Source organism: Talpa occidentalis, unplaced genomic scaffold (genome assembly GCF_014898055.3).
Source record: "Talpa occidentalis isolate TD23 unplaced genomic scaffold, MPIMG_talOcc4v2.1 talOcc4.5, whole genome shotgun sequence".
NCBI lineage: Eukaryota > Metazoa > Chordata > Mammalia > Eulipotyphla > Talpidae > Talpa > Talpa occidentalis.
The window spans coordinates 68,604,331-68,626,117 of record NW_023604861.1 but is presented as its reverse complement, the minus strand read 5'-3'; the positions used below and the strand labels follow the sequence as shown (position 1 = coordinate 68,626,117).

The following is a 21,787-nucleotide window of genomic DNA, read 5'->3' as shown; positions in this document are numbered from 1 at the left end:
TGATAAGTTGTTTGTAACTTTCTTTTCAATTTTAGGAGTATTTTAAGAACTTTTGGGAGGATATTTGCAATGGCCAGAAACTCTTTTGGTGGTAGTTTTATTACTGAGTGGAAGGGAGGGCTACTTAATAGTGCTCATTCTTATTTAGACAGCTGGGGTGTGGGTAAAGGCTTAGATACAAATCCAAACCTTTGCAAAAGCTTCTGGAATCACTAATAGTAGTGTTATTTTGTAGTTTGAGATGTCTGATAGTGATCTCTTCAGCTATGAGATAAGCTATTGTACATTTTTCCTAGGAAATTTTTTGTAATAAGGTAGTTTGCTGTTGCTGTTACTGCAGCTTAATTTTAATCATTCAAAGCTGTGAATGAAGTCTAAGCTCCCTCTTTTACTGGGTATATTATATCTGGGACATAGTCTATTTAGGATAATCTGTTTATTTTTTCCCTAAGTCAATTGTAAGAGAAACTCAAAGGGAAAACATAAATAAAAAAGATGTTCATAATTTTTCGAAGGCTAGAATAAAGGATATATAGTGATGCAATGCCTAGTCAAACAGTGGGTAGATAGACTAGTACAGGGAGACTAAGAATGAGGCTCATTGAAGTAAAATGCAAATCCATCCTAAACTAGTTAACTACCAATGTAAATATCTTCTTTCTTTAGGACACTATATAACATGTACGTGTATATGCACTGGAACATTTCTCAAATCCAGGCATTTGGGATCCCCAATCAATGATACATGCCAGCCTAATGGATAGGATCTCATCTTAGAGGTCACGGTACTTGAAATTCTATACAGTCCTGATGACTTCTCGGGTACAAAGGTAGTAAGGAATTCTGTGTCCAAGACTGGATGAAAGGAAACCTGAGATGGGTGTCCTGAACTGCAACCTTGGTACCATCCTTCTGTGAGCTCAGACAGATTACTTCATCTTTTTTTTTTTTAAGATTTATTTATTTATTTATGAAGCACTGGGTACAGTCAGAAGTGTGGGAGGGTGAGAGAATTCATCAGAGCCAGAGTGGGGAAAAGAACAGGCAGACCAATGAAGTACTGCTGAGGAGAGCAGCGGGTGTGGCAGGAGAAGTCTGTCGCGCCATGTGGGACTCTCGCTGGTGGCTGGGGATTGAACCGGTGCTGCAGAGGCTGCAGGCAGCTTCGCAGCCCAGTGCTCAACTGCTGCACGACCGGGGAGGCCCCTACTTCATCTTTTGTGCTTTTATTTTTTTCTATCTTCCAATTTCCATTCTCATTCTGTCATAGTCAGAGATATGTGTCAGCTGGAGCCACCAGCACTGTGTACAGTAAATAAGGAACATATCCAAGGGGAGAAAGTGAGAGGAGTGGGGGTCCTTGCTGCCCCAGCCAGATAAGACACTGGCAAGCAGCTAAGAAAAAGAGCCTCACACCGTGGGGCTGAAGATTCCTTGTGCCTCACACCGTGGGGCTGAAGATTTATCTATAACCTATAAGCATCCTTTTGCTTTTTGTTCTTGGTCATATAAGAAAAAACTTCTCAGAAAGCAGCACATTGGGCAATAAATTATACGTATATAATACTGTAAGTAAATGGCACAAAGAAATACCTGCTTAAAAATTAAACACTGTAAATTTGGCCTGCCTAACAATGGGAAAGAGTTTGTTATACATGAGCATGCCTGACAAGCAACCCAGGACAACAATTATAGTAAGTCCTTTTACTCTTTTTAGAAGCTTCTTGGGAAAGTTTTTAAATTAAGTTAATTGTGTTAAGAAGTTTCTTGGTAGAAAACACTGCTAGCTGATAACCAGAAAGCAGCTGGTCTCCGGCTGAAGGCCATTTGAATAGAAGAATCTTTTGATGTTTAGGCTTTAGCTGATAGAAGTGTACTGGCAGTTATCAACTGTCTTAGGTGGACAGAAATAATAAGTTTCAGTGTAAGGTTCAGTTTTTTATCTATTAACCTTGAAGGTTGCCTTCTTGCTGAGAGCACATAGCAACCAAAAGTCTATGGGAAAAGAATGCACTGATTGTTTTTGCTTTGCTTCTATGCATATGATGATGTAATCTCACTGCTTGCTAAAAATGAATAAATAAAGACTTACTGAGACCCTCAGAGAGAGACACACTAACACAAGACATTGAGTGTGTCTGATTCATTCCTCAATTGTGCCGACGCCGTCCCATTCTTCAGGAACCCCGACACCCAGTTTGCCGAGGCTGGTTTTCGGCAGGTGGCGCCCGAACAGGGACCTGACAGGTAAGTCATTTTTCATACTAAAAATTTCGGAGAGATTGGGAAACGGCTAGGATCTGCTCAAGAGTACCGGGACCCCTCCGTAGAGATAGCTGGAGTGAGAAGGAACAGTAACTCAGAACTAGATGAGTGGGTGTCTTATCTTAAAAAGTTATGGGCCATATTGATTCTAAAGAAAAAAGACTCTATAAATATCATTAAACATATGCTTAACAAGAGAGGAATAAAAACCTCCCATGCACAATTGGCTTCATTCTTAAATTTTATAAAAACTTGTTGCCCCTGGTTTCCGAGGGATGGCACTCTCGATGTCAAAACTTAAGCCTGAGTGGTGGAGAAGATAACGACCTATTATTCCATCTTTGGTCCTAAGAAGGTCCCCATCAATGCCTTTTCTTTGTTGGGGGGCTGTTAAAAATATGTTGGACCAAGGTTCTAAGTTAAAAAAAATAAACAACAAACTACAAGAGTCTCAGTCCTTGTTTTCAGAAGTAGGGGACAAGAGCTTCCCTCCAGTCCCTGATGTGGAGAGACAGCTTTCAGAACAGGTAGACCACCTCAACCTCGGCAAAAAAAGTTCAAAACAGGGACTCAAAAACCAGGGAAACTCAATTAATACAGTACAGGATAATAAATCTGAGTCATCAAATTAAAAAATGATATTTAAAAAGCCAGATAGTTTTCTAAAAGGCAAAAGCAATGCCCCTCCTGAGGCTCTGCTGCACCTTGTGATTTATGGTAAAAAAAAAACCTGGACTCTATTCTGACAGAGTTGACTGACATTGTTAAAAGATATGTAAAGGACTTGACGAGGGACAGGGCACAGCCAAAACAATGTTTTAATTCTCCTTTGAGACTCCCTAATGCTGTACCACCCCTCGCCCCTTCAGCGAAGTGGCTGAAAAGTAAAAATAAAACAACAAAATTTACAAGGGCAATAAAAAAGATTAAAAAACACGGTAATTTTACTTTTCAATGTTATCCTGTTAATTATGTAAATAATAAATTTAAAAACCCTCAGTGAAGTCCTCTTCCTTTTAAGCTTTTAAAAAAGTTAAAACAATCCATGTCTGACTATGGTCCTATGTCTCCATATGTCATACAGCTACTGAATATGGTTACCAATTGTTATTTAACACCCTTTGACTGGGAGCAGATGGTTAAGTCTAGCTTTCCTAGAGGTACATATTTGTTGTAAAACACAAATTATAAAAATAAGACAAAAAGACTGTTACGGGAGTATAACAAAGGCAAACCAAAAAAAAACAAAACAAAACAAAAAAAACCTAAACCTTAAAATGGTAATGGGGGAAGACAAGTGACACAGACCTCAAAATCAGGTAGCCCTCCCTCCTGTGACACTGCGCATCATGAAAAATACTGTCGTTCTTACATGACAAAAGCGCCCAACTTCTGACATAAAAACTTCAGGCTTATCCAACATTAAACAAAAACCAAAAAAGACTTATCAAAATTTTTTGTCTCAACTAATAGCCACTGTTAATAAGACCATTTCAAATACTAAAACAGCGCAAATTCTTATCAAACAATTGACGTTTGAGAACGCCTCTCTCCCCTGTCAAACACTAATAAAACCTGTAAAAAAAAAAAAACAAAAAACCAGGAAACCTTAATAAGTATATTCAAGCTTACTCAAAAATAATGCCATCTTATCTCCAGGAAGTAGCCAAGGCTGGTCTTCAGCAGAGAGGGACACTAGTGCCTGTTTGTGAACACTAACTCTGCATAAACTTTGCATTCAAAATTTATTAATGGTACTTCATGGTCTGTCCATTTCTTCCACATTTATACATTTTCTCCTGACCCTTGGAAAACTGAAGTCTCTGTGGAACATTCCATGAATGATCATCAGTGTTACATTTTACTAAAATAACTGGGACCTATTTATAAACCAGCAGGAAATTGTTCTAGCTCAGCATATAGTCTGAATAGGTTATTTAAAAAATGGAAAACACTGTCAGTCATCCATCTGTTTTCTCTATTTACTCTTTCCCAAACCGGCCTTGAGCGTACCCATCGCTATACCGTTGCACATGCTGTTGTCATAGACTCATTCATTCTGCTCTCCCTTTAAAGTTCAGCTCAAACACCACTTCTTTGGTGCAGAAATTTCTGTATATTTTTTACATGACCCTTTACCCCCTACATCCCAAGGATCTCTCTTTTGCTTTCAGCCAATCACTGACAGCCTGTAGCACATCACTGGCACTTAATTAAGTTCTGTCCTATATTGTTTGCTCCTTTTTGCCTTTACATAAAAATTGGATTCACAGAGAGATTTGTAAACTCCTTCAAGAGTGGGGCCTACATGAATAACGAAGACAGCAGAGTAGCGCTAAGCACATGGGCAACTTTTAGTGCTGTTATGTAGTGCAGGGTAGCGGTTTTTAAGTGCTCTGTAGTAAAATGAAAGGAAATGTGCAATAGAAACTCAATGAGTGAAACAGACAAAAGTTGGACTATTGTGATGGAAGTTGAGGTGAAGCTCGGTGCATTAGCACCCTCTAAACTGGACCCGCCTCTTTACCCTCCTCTAGGCTGGTACTAATGCACTCCTGGGATTCACTCTCTTTTGCTCCTACACCCTATTGGAGCTCAGTATGCTCAGGCTTCCGTACTGGAAGGCTAGCCTTTCCCAACCCCAGCCCAGCTGGGTTTATACCCTCCGGATGGAAACATAAATGTATATGAACTGAACTGCCAGGGTTCTCCAGGGTGCTAAAGTTATTCTCCCCCAACTGGGTGCATCCTCACAGAGTTTGCCTAAAGAGCATCTTGACATGACCCATGGTCAGGCTCACACATAGTCAACTGGAAAACTCAACATGGCTGACCATGAAATAGTTTTATTCATCATATTTCCCCCTTTATGTTCTAGTTGGAATGCCTACATGTTTGAAATTCACTGCTTGGACCTGATTTTGATCCCAGGCCAGGGACCTAACCCACATATGGCACAGCAGACCTCTCGTGTCTCACCCACTGCTCCCCTTAGCTGTGTATTTCAGTCCATCTACCTGTTCTGCTCCCCACTCTGTCTCTGGTGATCCTTTCACATCCCTTCCCTTCCCCCTGCACCTCTGGCTTACATCCCAGCTCTTCTATGCCCCCCCAAATAGTTTTTTAACAAAAATAAATAAATAAAACTTCCTATTATATTCTTATACTCTTCCTCTTATGTAAACTTCTCCTTTATCCTTCATACTCTGAATTTATTGGAAGGAAATAGAGTAAACAATGTTTCTGGTATACTTTTAATGGCACAAGACATATTCCATCAAGAGCAGCAGAAACAGAGTGAAGAGTGACTGTACCTTCCACTCTTTGGCTGTGGCTGCTCTATACTGCACTCCTCCATCTTTGACCACCGGGGCTGCTGTTTTCCCTGGCTTACGCTTGCATTCTTATTCCTTCCTTGACTTATCAGACTTGATTTTGGAGCAGCAATGGATTTGTCTTTGACGTCACACCCTGTTGACCTACTTGGATGTAGAGATTCAGTTTTCAGTTAGACTTGGTGCTCTTAGTTGTTGTTCATTGACCAGTGGTTGGGCTGGTTTAAGGATGCAGAATCACAGGCATTGTGAGGCTCATCTCTTCTGGGTGCACTGATCCCGGCCACCTGTGCCAAATTCCATGGACACTAGGCCCTGCCAGCCTCAAATATGAACAATACTTGTTAGCTAGTATCTGGGACTGTTTTCCAAGAGACTGTCTTCCTTGACCTTGGCTTGTCTGTGCTACAAGCCCATTTCCATTCAGTTTAAATGTTTGATTTAGTGATTCAATCATGGTAGCCTCCCAACTTGGCATTGAATGTGTTCTTACAGGTACTTAGACTTCAGTTTACCTCTACAGACTTTGACCTTGTTCACTTTGTGGCTCCCTGTGCCCTCTAGCACCCTTTGCCAGCCCTCCCCCTTGACCCCAGTACTTGCCCCACTACATGGAGAGATCACATCTCATCATGACCACAGTGGTACATTTCACTAACCCTGAAGAATGGGCATTAGGCAGTTAGGGAGACCATCTGAGGAAGAAGAGCTGTTTTATTTCTTAAGTTCACCATTTGGTCAGGAGATTATTCTCAGAAGGAGATATATATTAGGGGATGTAAAAATCCCCTAAAGAGGTACACACATTATATAAAGGAAAAATGATTTAATCTCTCCTGTCATTATACCAGATGGGATGAAGACTACTAGGAATGTGTTGTGAGGGAAATGTTTACCAGAAGCGTAAATTAAACACTTAAGAATCTTGTTATCCATCTTTCATAAGCAGTGATTTCTTTTGTATTTCTTTGTTCAGGGAGAAAAAAAGTGTTGGCTTGAACTCTTAGTACTTTCTTATGTAATAAAAAAGTCAAGCAAAGGGCATGTCTCGGTTTGGCTTGGCCTCAGCAGACTGCCTGCATTATTACAAGGCTGGGATTGGAAGCTCTTTGCTTGTTGAGGATTATCATGCAATTCCTCCTTCATAAAGGGTCCGGACTCAGGGCGGACCATTATGATGTCTTGTTTGTTGACATTTATTGATTTTTTTAAGATTCATTTGTTTATGCATACAAGAACTGGGGTACAGGCCAGAGGTGGGGGTGTGGTGAGAGGATTCACCAGAGACAGAGTGGGGAACAGAACAGGTAGATTGAAATACACTACTGAGGGGAGCAGCAGGCGAGACAGGAGAGGTCTGCTGCGCGATGTGTGTCACCTCCCTGGCTGGGGATCAAACTCATGTTGCAGTGGCTGTGAATAGCTTCATAGTGCTGTACTTAACCCCTTGCACACCAGGGACACCCCTGTTGACATTTATTGGTTAAATAAATCTCAATGGTTTTATAAGAGTCCTAAATTTGGAGGTAAGATTTCCAGATCAATTGTCCTTCCAATTGAATGGGTAGGTGACTTACATTTGGATCCTTTTTTTCATCTGTAAAATAATGAGGGTTGATACCATGTAACCTTAAAGATAGTCCCCAGATTTGGAATTCCCCAACTTTATAATAAATCCCATTTGGTATCTAAGCACTAATTATAAATCTATAATCCAGATATGATATTTTAGAATTGACTATGTTGACATCCCTCAGCAATCATAGAAATACTTAAAATTTCAGTTTCAACAGGAAATCTTCTTTTTCTCCTATAAATAATCAAAATTAAAAAAGATCATATTTTTATGGGGACATGTAGCATGGCTGGGAACAATACATATCAATTCATAGGGCACCACCTATGCTAGCATTTCCCAAATCATAATTCTAGAAATCTTATCCTTTCTCCTAAATTTACCAAGACATTTGTGTCCTAGAAGTGCACAATGTCCTTTGTAATGTTTTTTATGCATTTGGAATCCAGTCAAGGACCATATATTGTATTTAGTTATCAGTTCTCTATAGTAATTTTTAATCTAGAACAGTTTCCCTACTTAATCTTGTAAAATTTTTCATAACATCAATACATTGAGAAGTCCAGATTGGTTATTTTGTAGAATATCACACAAACTGTATTTATGTGATTATTTCTGCATGTTTAGATGCAGATTTATAATTTTTGACAAAAAAAAAAAACCCTACATAAGTCATGTTTGTCCTGTTATTCATTTAAAATATTTTTATTTAAGGTATTTTTATTTAAAATTTTTACATAAATATTTAATATGTAATCAAATATTTAAGAAGTACATGAGATAGAAATGGAAGATGTTACAAAATTCTTCCCCCCCAATTAATCAGCATTTATATTTCAGTATATCAACCATTTAGCCTTTTTTCCTTTGCATATAACAAAAATGAAATTATTTTCAGTATCATTTTTGTTTTCAGTATCATTTTGCTGTTTTCGCTTGTTGCTGTATTTCTGAACACTGTCTGTGTGAATACATATGGATCTACCTCGTTCTGTTTAATGGTTTGTCTCCAGTTTTTAGCTTTAGAAACCACACTGCAACCACTATCCCTGTACTCATTTGTCTTTGTGTCCTTACATGTTTCTGTAGGTTACGTTCCTAGAAGCAAAATTTCTGAATCAACTTTGAGATTGCAAAACTGCTATCACAGAACATTCCTTCAATTTCCATGCTTACTGACGAGGTATGAGAATGACCGCTCACTTTGCATACTGGTATTGTCGCTCTTCTTAATCTTTGCCAGTTGGAAGTTAAAATTGTTCTCTTATCATAACCTGAATTATTAAGTGATGAGTGAGGTTGAGTATGTTTTTATGTCTATTTCTTGTATTTTTGTTCTTTTTTTCTGAGGTATCTATCCATATATATCCTTTTCCTACTCTCAGATAGGATTATTTATTTTTTAAATTGATGTGTAGTACTCATTTTTATATTAATTAGTGATTTTATTTTCTGTGCATGCAATTACTTGGTGGTTTATTGGGGCATCTAAGTAACATCCTATAAAATATGTTCCAAAGACAACACCTAACTTAGGGAAAAAAAAAAACACGTTTAGATTCTTCTCTTTGAACTTTCCATATAGAGAATAGGGCACCTACTTGATTTACATTTCTGTATATGAATAAGATGTAAGTTATGTTTTTATTTTTAATGTATTTATACAAGCAATGGGTACAGTCAGGAGCGTGGGAGGGTGAGAGAATTCACCAGAGTCAGAGCGGGGAACAGAAAAGTCAGACTGACAAAATACACTGCTGAGGGGAGCAGTGGGCGTGGCAGGAGAGGTCTGTCGTGCCATGTGGGACCCTCACTGGCGGCTGGGGATTGAACCAGCACCACAGAGCCTGTGGTTAGCTTCGCAGCCCAGAGCTCAACCGCTGTGCCACCAGGGGAGGTCCTGTAAGTTATGTTTTTAGGTGCATATATGTGCATGATATGTGTAACTGTTAAAAAAAAAATGCTTTCTCTGTGGTAATTTTCTTTAAAAAAAAAAAAACCTATGGAAAGATACTTTAAGATAAAAATTTCAAACTCTTAGTCTATAGTAGGTTATAAGGTAGAAACAGAAATTGCTCTGAAGCTGGAAATAGGCTGCAGATATTAAATCCAGGATCTGTTGGCCAAATCTTTTTTTCCCCCCAACTGGCACAGTTTGGAACTCATCACTGTGGAAGGTCTTGGGAAATTCTGATTTTTTTTTTTTGTTGGAAAAGCATCTTCAGAAGGCAGACTCTATCGTGTTAATCTTCCATTCAGGCTGCTGGCTGGGTTCCCTGGTTGCTGTTGGCAGGTGGTGCTGTTAGGTGAACGTAGCAGCGCTATGTTCCATCTTTAGAAGTCTTTCTGAACAGAAATCACCAGTTTCTTTGTTTTTATGTTGTGTTCTCTATCTCAAAGTTGAGTTCTTTTTCTCTCAATTTGGATCATGCCATTGCATTGCACATGAACAAGATTGTCTGACTTGGTGATAGTGAATTATGCTCTGCATTTTTACAACATTCTCCTTAATTCTCTCTCCTGGTTGACTGATATGCTGGCTCTGTGCCTTATACAAAAATTAAAGATTAATTAAAATTAACTGGATGTACCAGTTACATTGCGATCAACTCAATTTAGGACACATGATTAACTATCTAACCTCCCCTAAGTGTTATTCTCATGCTTTTGGCCTAAAAGTAATACAATTCTTTCTTGTTCAATACTATTGACTCCTCTGTAGAAAAAAAAGACGAGAAAAAAGTCTCCATGTTTTGATACCCCAGAGCTGGATTTGTCAGCAAACTGGAAGACTACATTCAATCTCTAATGATAAAACATTTTCATATGTTGCTTAGAGTGAGTTAGAATACATTTCCTTGGAATTTGATTTCTCACATGTAGGTGGTCCGTGAAAGCAAAAACAAGATATCTACCCTCAGTTTCCAGCACAGCCAAGAAACAGGAAGAAGAAAAATAAAGGCATGGAAACAAGATATAGAAAATATGGAAACAAACTCACTTTCTGAGTGTTAAACCATGAAACCCATTCATAATGGCAGTAGGCAGAGATATGTGAAGCCTCTTAAGGGGATAGAAATCAATTATATACCCTATGCCTTTATGGTTTGACTACGGCCCATCAAGCACAAACATATTCAACGAAAAAAAGCACATGCGCATTGTTTGTAAAAGGAAACTCAGAAATGTTACATAGCAGGTATTTTGGTTGTTTCATAAAATAGACATTAGTTTTGTTGCTATTCTTTCCATCTGCATTCCCCCCCATAGGAGATACTGCTTGAAACAAAAATGTTTTCCCTTTTATCTTTTTAAGTGCTTTACTCATTTTGTTAACCTACAGCTGAAATATTCTGATAAGAAAAAAAACAGGAAGCAGCTCTACAAATAAACAAAGGCACATTCAGGGTGGAATCAAAACTTTTCCTTCATAGGAAATAAATTAGCAATATCTGTTTTCTTTTGAGCAGGGAAGAACTGGCACAAAATATGGTTTATTGCACACTGATACATTCATTTAAATTAGTTCTTACGTATAAAACATATCAATGATCGTATTTTCTCTAACTCCTCAGCAGCTGTCCAACAAACTAGGCTTTATAAACAAAAGGTTGAGAAAAGTATTTCTGTTGCTTCACGGACACACCCATAACAACTGGTCAACGATCTCCTCTGTGCCCTGTGTCCTACTTCCACACTTCTCTGACTACCCAGCAAGCAGCCAGCGATCAAATACATGTTGGTTTGATTGGACCACAGAATATTCACTCCAGCTAATCATCTGTGTAAAGGGTATCATTTATCCATTAACTTTTAAAGGCTAGGGATTTTGAGTGAATTTTGACAATCAGAATCACATTTAGGGTTTCCCTACCCCCACCAGATGGTGTGGGGGGAGTACAGCACTCCTCATTCTTTTGATTTCAGTGATTGTGCCAAGAATACTTAATTTGCTTTTCATACTTTGCTGAGGAATTTAAATAGCTCAGATGTTTAACTCTTGAAAAAAGTGGTTGCTAGTCACACATAGCAACTACTTCCTTTAAGAAATGTCACAAGGATGTTTATAGTTTATTGCTGGGCTTGTTCAGCACAGCATGCAAACTAACTTACATATTTACATCCTGCATCTAATATGATCTTAAAAACAAAGGTACCATTCAAGCCAACCAAAGAAGGGCAACACGTGGTCCTGCTTTTCCTCACTCTGACATCCTTCTCTGTGTGAAAATTGTCCCTTTCCTAGGATACAGTGCATACATGTGGTTAGAACCATCAAACATGGATAAAATGTGGTAGGGTGCCACTCCATGACTACCTGTAGAACTCGAAGCTGTTGAGCATAGGGGAAGGGAGTGCTAATGCAGAGGCTGGGATGGAAGCCACGTCACAGGAACTGAGTGCTCACCATTCACAGATGCTGGAAAATAGCCGTGCACAGGGGTACACATCACAGTGACACAAATGAAGTTGTGCAGTCCATCCCTAACACCATACCTGAATGCTCAGATGGAAAATCATGGGGGCTGAATGAATGAGTTCTGAAATGAGAAGAACTTTGGATAAGTCTGCCACCCCCAGGAACTGACAGAAACCTTTTCAACTGCTGATTACCTCTGAAATAGCCTTATTTCTTGGGCTTAGGGCTTTCATAAGCCTTTTTAAATGAAAATATTTGAAAGAGGTTCTATATATATATATGCTGTTGTTAGTTATTTGTACCTTAGCATGAGTAAGGGGAATAGAATGTTTTGAGATAAAATGTGTGTATAGAGCAAGAGGACACAGAAGAACCTGCCTGGAGTGGTTCCTTGGGGGAAGAAGATGCTACTGAAGTTGAGGAACTGGGGGTTTTGATGTTTGATGTTTTGCTAATATCCTCCCTGGCACCTTAGGTTTTACTCCCTGGGAGAGTGCTGGGATCTAACTGCCTGCTGGTAATTCCTTGCAAATTTGAAGGCACCAGGGAGGGAATTAACTTGGGTGCCGTCTGAAACATGAAGGTGATATGAAGCAGGAAACAATGGGGCTTGTAGATGTGAAACCCTTTTGTAGATCTTTGTGCCTTCTAAGTCCTTTCTGTGTGATCAAGCCTCCAAAAAGGGACCAACCCTCTTTGGATATTTACAAAATTAACATTTCAAGTCAATTCCCCAACCCAGCCCAGTCCTGAGAGCCTGCCAAGGCACAGGACTGCAGAAACTTCTCCAGAGTGAGGAACGGCAATCATGGATTTAAGGAGAGGGGTCACCATCCCTTCCCCACCCTTCACTCATGCCACCATTGCATCTCTGCCCAGAGATTTAAGATTTGTTTTGTACCTTTCTGAGTGGATCTCAAAGCCCTTTATAGAGACAAATGAGGGTTATCCCAGGACAGAACTTTTAGTTTGTATTCATCAGATTACATTTGGCCAAAGCAACAGTCGCAGTTGGAAGCAAAAACAGGCTTCATGCTTCCTAAGAAGACTGGTGGGGATTTTGAAATCACAGCATGACTGGAGCACAAAGCAAGTCCCAAAGTAGCTCAAAAATGTGGCAGAGGTATGCTTCACTGTGCCCCCATGCCGCACATGCTGTGCCTTTAGTCTAATTGGCCAGGTGGTTATAGTGGGCAGGTATAAGAATAAAAATAATAGCAACAATTAACATTTACATAGCATTGACTGTGTGACCGACACTGTTCTAAGGCCCTCCATATGTTAACTGACAATCACCCATAAAATAGCTACTATTAGTATTCCCCTCACTTGACAGATGAGAAAACTGAGGCATGGAGCTATTAAGTCACTTGCCAAAGGACAAACAATAGCAATAGCACTAGCTACATTTTAAATTCTCACAATAACTTCTGCTTTGTTGCCTTGGTTTTATAGGTAAGGAAACTGAGGCTCCAAAGTGTAAAGTAAACTTATCTAAGGCTACACAGTGTTAAAGTGGTGGCATGGTCTACCTCTAACATTTGGGGGACCTGAAGCAAGAGTACAGATAAAGAGACCCATATCACACAGCAAAAGTGACATATCAAGGTAACAGTTAAATAAAATATGGCCTCCTACTTCAGAAAAGAACGCTTTATAACAATTTGCCAGGCCACATTCAAGTTTAGAACTTTTAGATTTCTTGGTCTGAGACCGAGGAGGTAGTGTGCAGAGTCAAACTTTAGTCCTTGGCCTGGTGCCTTTCTCTTCACACCCCTGGGGCTCATTTCCAGTCACTCCAGCTTGTATTGTTCAGCTCTTGTCAACTCTCTTGTTCAAACAGCTGCCCCAAGGCTATCCTAAAATTGAGAGGATCCATATCAGGGGAGGACACCCTGGGAAGAGGTCCTCTAAGCAGGCTCAGGGCCAGTGCAGACGAATTTCTGTTGTCTCAGTCTCTGGAGTGTGGTTTAAAGGGGAAAGGTAGGCCCTGGTGCACAAGTTCACCTGGTGGACTCTCTACTCCATGGTATGAAGCAACACTGAAGGTGGCCAGAGGACGGCCCTCTAGAGTTCATGGCCCAGGGCAGGGACCCCTCTTGTCTGGGTCTGAGAATAAGTAGCACTGGTGGTGGTAGCAGGCCTTTAAACGTATCAACCTGACCCCAACAGAAACACCACTAATGTCACTCCTCAGCTTCTGCCCCCCATTTTCAAGTCTCTGGGACTTGAAATGGTAGAGAGAATACCAGGGGAAGGAGGGAACGCTGAGTTGGGGCACAGCGAGTGAAGGGGAGGGAATCCCAGAGATTTCCCATCACCCACTTTTCCATTGGGTTCTGTCTCTGGTCCTTGGCCAGGGCTAAATAAACACTGCCCAGAGAAAATACAAGTCATGACCACACCTTTTCCTAATTTGCAGACACAAAGCAGGCAGAGCATAACAATCACTTTGAAAATGATTCTTTCAAAAATTGTTAATTCTCTCCTACCTGAAAGTTAAGACTTGTGAAAAATTAGCTTGCTTACAAAAAAGCATTTTTTCTTCCTTCAAACTTTAGGGACAGACAAGGGGTCTGCCTGCCCAGCCAACTCTAGCTACTGTACTTCCTGGCACCTGGCTCCTCTATTTATTTAGGAGGGATCCTGTCAATCTGTCCAGGTTTCTAAATTTAGTTTCCATACTTAAATGCAATTTCCTGTGTTAGCTATCATAATTAAAATTTTCCACAGGCTTATTTTTGTATTATCGATGCTAAAATGTCATCATTAAAGTGTCATACTTCTTTTTTTAAAGAACCACATTACTATCAGGGAATGGCTAGCAATTCCCTGGCAGTCAGTGAAGGCTCCAGTAGGCACAACAGTGACCTGGAAGCCTCGGGGCTCTCTCCCAGAGGGCTGGGGTTCTTTGTACCTTCTTTCCTTTTTCCACTGCACTAGGGGAGTGAAGACATACCTCCTGCCTTGATATCAGAACACTTGTAATCTCTTGCTGGAACCTCCAAAACTCACCCAAACCAGCGTGAAGAAAGGCGTAGTGATTTGTCCTGAAGAGCAGGCCAGACAGGAGCAGAGAACGGATTAGATCTCATCAGGGAATTGGAATCAAAATCAGGAAAGCTGTCAGGAACAGATCTCTTTTCCTGATAACCCCTTATCCTATCGCGAGTTTCCTATATCTCTTCTTTCTCCTTGAGGTTCACTTTTCCCCACTCCTTTGTACCCCAAATGTCCATTGTTCCTCTTACTTGGAGCACTGGCTTAACTGTGTTTCAATTCCAAACTGAAGGCATCTGATTGTCCCACTTGACTCAGGTGTCTATGTCTGGTCCAATCAGCTGTGGTTCAAGAGGCTAGGGTCAGGAACCATACAAATAAGCCTGCTCTCTGCTCCTTGGGGTATATGGAGTGAGAAGTTCCCATCTAAAAGGGGTTGGCTGGATCTCCCTGGTGGTGCAGGGGTTAAAGTTTCAAGCTATCAAGCTAAGGCCAGCCACTGCTGCAAGAGTTCAATCCCTGGCCAATGACCCACATATGGTACAGCAGACTTCTGTCTCACCCACTGCTCCTCTCAGCAGTGTATTTCAGTAGATCGACCTGTTCTGCTCCCCACTCTCTCTGGTAAATCCTCTCACCATCCCTCCCACTCCCTGCACCTCTGGCCTGAACCCCAGTTCTTGTAAGCATATATAAATAAAGTAAATCTTTAAATAAAATAAAAGGGGGTTGGCAAATGCCCTAAAGGTAGACCTAGGTTCACTACACAGATTTGATACATTTAAAATAGATTGTTTTGCCTTAATTCCTTTTTAATGATAGTTTGAGGTCAAGTTCTACAGGTATGCTTATGCTATTGTACCTACAGCACCCAGATTTGCCAGAAATCATTATCATGGCACTATCTTTACCATCTTATCTTTCATCACTGAAACCTTTTCTGAGTTCTGTTATGGAACATTCCCTGAAGCCCAAACTCAGAAGTAAGCAGAAACATTATTGAGAAGCCAGTACGATTATCACTTAGCATTCTGCTTGGCTTAAACCTGTTTGGGTCCTCCACAGAAAATGACTTTCAACTTGGTTCACTTTTTAGGCCTTGGGCCCAATCACAGCTCTCATTGCTTTTACTTGATTTGTCTAATATGTAAAACAATAGTCATTTCTACACTCTGGAATATCATAAAACTCTCAGTCCATAAATCCCAGACTGGGATATCTGAGGAATTTTTGGCAGATCCACCAAGAAACATGGCCAATCTAGATGTTAGAGGAATTTCTTGCGTTTCTAGCCAACCAAGAACATTAACACTTCACCCATATTCCAGAAGAATGCAATCATTTAGTACATTGGACAGTCTTAAGGGAATGGGCAATATTACATTATATATTTTAAGAAATGTTTATTTGGTTTCCCTGACATTTATGTTCATGGAGAACAAAGCGTTCATTGCACACTAAATTTTGGGCATGGAATAGTCTGTGCTGCCAGATTAGTTTTTGTCTTTATTTTAAAACATTTTTTTCTTGCTATGATGACTGGAGATAAGTTCTTTATTAAAATCAAGAGGCAAGCTAAATTTCACACACCTCTTTATTCATTTATTTTCTATTCATTGGGTTATGTGCTGGGCATGACATAAGATGCTGACTATGCGGAGATAAAGACATAGTTCTTGCCTTCATCACATTCACAGTCTAGCAGCAAGGGCAGATTTTTAAACCAAAAATGATAGTTTTGAATGCAATGGACTAAGGGTGGAAACTACATAGACTGTTAAGGAGGAGGTGGGCACAGTGGTACATGCCTATAACCCCAGTTACTCTCAAGGACAGCTTGGGCCCAGGAGCTTATGGGCTGTAGTGCATTATGCCAATAAGTTCTACATCAGTATGGGTGACCTCATGGGAAGGGGGACAACTGGGTAAACTGGCCCAGGTTGGAAACGGAGCAGAAAAGCACCTGTATTGATCAGAATGTTAAGGAAGGACAGTGCAGGGGCTCCCAACTCAGCTATGGTTGGGTGGGTGAGGGAAAACTTGCTGATAAAGGAGGCCTGAATTGATTTTTTTAGTTTAAAAAGGAGTTAACCAGGTTGCTAATGTGGGAAGGGTGCATGAGCAGGGGCAGAGCATGACATATTGTATTGATGAGGGCTTGTTTTGACTGTCATTTTGGCCAGGGGTAGTAATGAATAGAACTGGAAAGGTTGGCCAAGGATCAGATCACAAAGGGCTTTAGGTCAGACTGTAGTATTGGGTCTTTATTCTGGAGTGATCTTGAGTCTTCAGAATAATTTTTTAAGAACCATTTTTGTTGAATTGTAAAATATATGCAGAAATGTGCACATCTGATAAGTGTTCAATTTAATGAATTTTCATGAACTGAACACAGCTGTGTAGCCAGAAACTAGACCATAATGTAACCAGAATCCCTGGAGTCCCCTGTTGTTTCTTCCAGTTACTACTTTCCTCTCCAAGGGGGACCACTGGCTAGATTTGTTTTGCCTATTTTTGAGCATTTGAAAAATCTCAAAGTATGTGCTCTTCTGTGTCTGGCTTCTATCAGTCAACACTGTGCTTCTGAGGACCCTCTGTCAAGTGGTGATGTAATTCATTCAAGCTCATGGTTGCATAATATCCCATTGTATAAATTTGCCATAATTTATTTATCTAATTTATTTCTATTATGTATCATCATTTGAGTTCTTTCCAATTTAGGCTATTATGAACTGTACTGCTGTGAATGTTCTTGTATGGATCTTTTGGTGAATATATGTATGCATTTCCACTGGATAAAAGCTCTGGAGAGGGGCTTCTAGGTCATAAGCTAAGTGTATATTTCGCTTTATTTCCTTCAGCCAATTTTACAAAGTGACTGGACTAACTTAAAGTCCTAGGAGAAGTGCCTGAGAGTTCCAGTTGTCCCATTTTCCAGCACTTGATATTGTATCCTTTTCATTTTATCATTCTAGTGGGTGTGATCTTGATTTTTAGTCTCCAGAACTGTGAGAAAATAAGTATTTGTTGTATGGTATGGTATCTTGTTATGGCAGGCCAAACTGACTAAGGTAAGAGTGGAATCACATTGTAGCTTTAATCTGCTAGTTTCTCCTCAAGGTGTTTTAAATTAAAGAAAGGGGAGTTTTCCTATTTGTATGTTAGCTGCAGGACTAGAAAAAAGGGATAAGGCAGGTAAAAATTTCTAAAAGGCTGAACAAATTCAGTGTAGTTGGGTTTGGTAGAAGAAGTTAAGTCAATAAATATGGAAAAGCACTAGAATTGGCAGATCAGTTAGATGAGAGGAGTAAAGGGGAGGAAGATGGCAATTTAGCTTTTTGTCTAAGAATGGCACAGGAGTCAGACTACATGATTTCAAACCCTGGCTCCATGACCTATGTGACCTTGAGTGACTTATTTTTCCATACTAAACATCTATTACCTCAACTATAAATTAAGGAATTAGCTATAATAACTTACTTCTAGAGGAGAAATGAAATAATGTAAAGTGCCCATTTGGAAAAAATTAATATAAACTCCAAGTTTATTTGATTTAGTTATGTTAAAAGTAAAGTTTAAACAAGAGGCTGTAATGTATGATTAAAATGTATTCACTTATTTTTATTAAACTTGCAGAAATAAGTTCTTTTTTTTTAAATCTGATGAGCACTTGTTTTCCATTATTTTGTGAACACATATAATTGTGAAATACTATACATCTTGTATCCTATTTTAAATGCAATAGCTTAGTGAATATGAAAATGTACTTCATTGAGGATCATGACAAATTACATCTTTTATTTTTCTTTGCCTATATTTAACTGTGAAAAGTAAAGGAGAAAATATCCAGAAAGCCCTTAAAGCCAGAATTAGTTCAGTCTAGACAAGGGATTAGTAAATTAATGGTACCATTAAATAACAAATAACTTTGTTTTGATTTAATCCTTGTAAAATAAATTGACTAAACAATGCAATCGATTGTAGGGTAAATGGTTTTCAGGCTTTTCTGCTCTCCCCCATTAGGATTGCCCTGCCCGATGGGGCACCAGGATTTTGTTGCATTGTTATAGTTGTGTTATTTCCTTCTGTGGGCCATGACTGCAGTATTGAGATATTTACTAAGAGAAGCAGAGGCAGAAGGAGAAAGAATAGGAGAGAGAAGGGGAGAAAGAACGACAGAAGAGAAGGCCAGAGAAGCCCAGAGTGAATACTTGCCAGGGACTAGGAGGCCTACTGGCCTCCTGGCTCCCCGGCACCCTTGCCTACTGTGTACATGTAGAAGCTCAATAAAAGCCTGAAAACGCCACTGAGGCCTCCAGGACTCTCCTTTACCTCATCTGCCAAATCATAAAGAAACAACCCTGTGACCATTCTGCCCCTACATCCATTTTCTGAACATCCTTGCTCAGAGTGGTTGTCTCATTACAAGACAAGTCCACAGTAGAAGGTGAGGAATTTTCAGGACAATTTAGCTGTTTGTAAGAATGAGAGGAATCTGACAGAAGTGATTTTGAGACTACAGAGCATTAGGTTAGAATCTTTGTTTTATGGTTAAATAAAGAAAACGTTGTGAATATGTATGTATCAGTTACCATAAAAATTCAGTTTAAATTTATATAGTCTGTATCTTCTCAGCTTTATTTTTTAAGAGATTTATTTAATCATTTTTATGCATAGAAGAACTGGGGTGTAGGCCAGAGGTGCGGGGGATGAGAGGATTCACCAGAGACAGGGTAGGGAGCAGAACAGGCAGATTCACTGAAAGGTGAATCTTCACAGAGAGGTCTGCTGTGCCATATGTCGGTTAGCTCCCTGGCTGGGGATCAAACTCAGGTGGTCACGGTGATAGCACTGAGACTTCTATGACAACAGGGAAGTCTAGGACTCTCAACTTTATGCTGAGAAGATCATATTAATGATCACACTCTGCCTTTCTGAGTATCCACACCATTAACAATGTGACTATAGGGTAAATGATTTTCAGAGTTTTCTGCCTTCCCACCATTAGGATTGCCCTGCCTGATGGGGCACCTGCATTTTGTTACACTGTTGTAAGTTATATTATTTTCTTCTGTGGGCCATGGCAGCAGTATTGATATATCCACCAAGAGAAGCTGAGAACTCGGGAGAAGGGAAGAAAGAACGCCAGAGAAGCCCAGAGTGAAGACTTGCCAGGGGCCCAGTCTGCCACGTACCTTGTTGCTGCATATAAAAGCTCAGTAAAAGCCTGAGAAATCCACCAAGAGCTCCAGGACTCTCCTTTATCCAGTCTGCTCGAATCATAAAGAACCAGCCCTGTGACCATCCTGCCATTACAGTGACTTTTTAGCTTCTTCAATCAAAAGTGGTGTGTATTTCTCCATCCCTTGATATTGGGCTGGTTTTGTAACTACTGTTTAATAGTGGAAGTGATGGTGTGTTAGTTCTGATCCTAGGCTCCCAGAAGCCATGAATGGTTTCTACTTTCTTTCTTGGAACTCTGCCCATCTTCCAAGTGATTGAATTCACGACAGTCTGTTGGATGACAGACCATATGGGCCAGTCAGCCCAGATGTCCCAGCTGGGACAGGATGTTCCCAGATGTCCCAGGAGATAGACACATGAGAGAGCCCAGCAGGATCTGCCCAGGCTGGCCCAGGGCAGCAGGAAGGCCAGACTGACCCTGAGACTTGTGAGGAATAATCCATGGCTACTGTCATAAGCCACTCCTTGGGTAGTGTGTTAGCCAGCAGTAAATAGTTGATACATCTTCCAAAGATATAAACTGAGGTAGAGCTTACAGGAGGGAGAACTCACCTGAAGGTGGGAGAATTCTATTTTAGACACAGGGAGGTTAAGATAACTAAGAGATGTTCTGTGGAGATGTTGCGAAGAGCATTCAGATCTGGAGGCAACACTGTTGCAATGTGGTGGATGGCAACCAGAGAGAAGTTAGGGAAGTAAATTGGCAGACATGCGGAAGAGTCCAGGTGAGAAAGGAAACAGGCTAAACTAAAGAAATCTGTGAGGACGAAGAGAAAAGATAGATTCAAGAGTATGCTGGAACTGACAGGCCTTTGCCATTGATTGTACATGGCAGGTCAGAGAATACAGAATGACCCCAGCCAGTTGTCAGGCTTAGGTATTTGGATAGATGCTCTCATGAAAGTAAACATGATCTGAGGGAGTACCCTGACATCACTAACTGGTGACTACAGCATAGAGGCATTTTACCGTGGCATACCTACATTCTTGTAGCATAGAGCCTGCCCTGGAAGTACTTGCTGGAAACCAGGCTTAACAGAGTGTCCTCGTAGGTATTTTTGAGAGTGTCTAAAGAGTACCTCTCTGATGAACTATAAAATATGTCTCTTGGGTTCATCCCCTCTAACCTGCTTCACTGCTGCTACTGTGGCTACCATCTGAGCACTCCCACTCTGAGATTCTCTACTCTGTGGGGTCAGCCGACCAGGATGACTGCTGCCTATGGACTTCCACTCCAGTCTTGGAAATGGACTGTGCCCTCTCAAGACTCACCAGGTTCACAACTGCTGCCTCAGCCTGGCATCTCCAGAAACTGGCCCCTTTTGCCTTGCCTTTTCAGCTCCATGTTGCTGTTCAATCAGAACCTGGTTGCTATATGCCTGGCCTTCAAGTCACAGCAGCAGCTCCTCTGCTCACGGAACAACTCTAGGCTTCTCTGTATCTTAGATTCAGACTCAGTTATTCTTAGGCTCAAGATCTTTGTCTCCTCCAGTTCAAAGCATTCCCCACCACCCATTTCTTGTCCTCAGAGAAACCACTTCACAGGATGATTGATTAGAAACATCCATTCCCTGCTGGGAAAAACTCCCATTCTCACCCACTGGCATGTGATCTTATGCCATTGCTCAAAGGATGTATTCACTCAAAAGTTCGAGGTTGGCAAATGTAAGGGGCAGGAAGGACACAGAGCAGGATCTTTATGAACCAAGCAGAAGGGGTAAAGGAGGGAGATAGTCCTGGAGACCTCAGTGGCTTTTCAGGCTTTTATTGGGATTTACCAGGCACATGGCAGGCAGGGGTGCTGGGGGGCCGGGAGGCTGGCAGGCCCTCCAGCCCCCAGCAAGTCTTCACTCTGACTGTGTTCTCCGGCATTCTGTGGTGGTCTCTGCTGCTGTACTCTCTAGTAGTTCTGCTTTAGCTTCTCTGCTTCTTCTTCTCTGCTTCTCT

The 21,787-nt window shown here is 40.6% G+C and overlaps 1 long non-coding RNA gene across 2 annotated transcripts in view; it reads left to right on the top strand.

The window, feature by feature from the left end:
* Positions 1-2,005: 2,005 nt before the first annotated feature.
* Positions 2,006-21,787, top strand: part of LOC119258955 (uncharacterized) — a 31,241-nt gene continuing 11,459 nt past the window's right edge. The window contains exons 1-3 of one of the 2 annotated variants that reach the window (XR_008554202.1): positions 2,006-2,247; positions 8,266-8,359; positions 17,458-17,545. This is a non-coding gene — a long non-coding RNA (uncharacterized LOC119258955). Of the gene's footprint in view, positions 2,248-8,265; positions 8,360-17,457; positions 18,105-21,787 lie in introns of those variants that run through there. The other variant, XR_005128362.2, reaches the window with a different exon arrangement.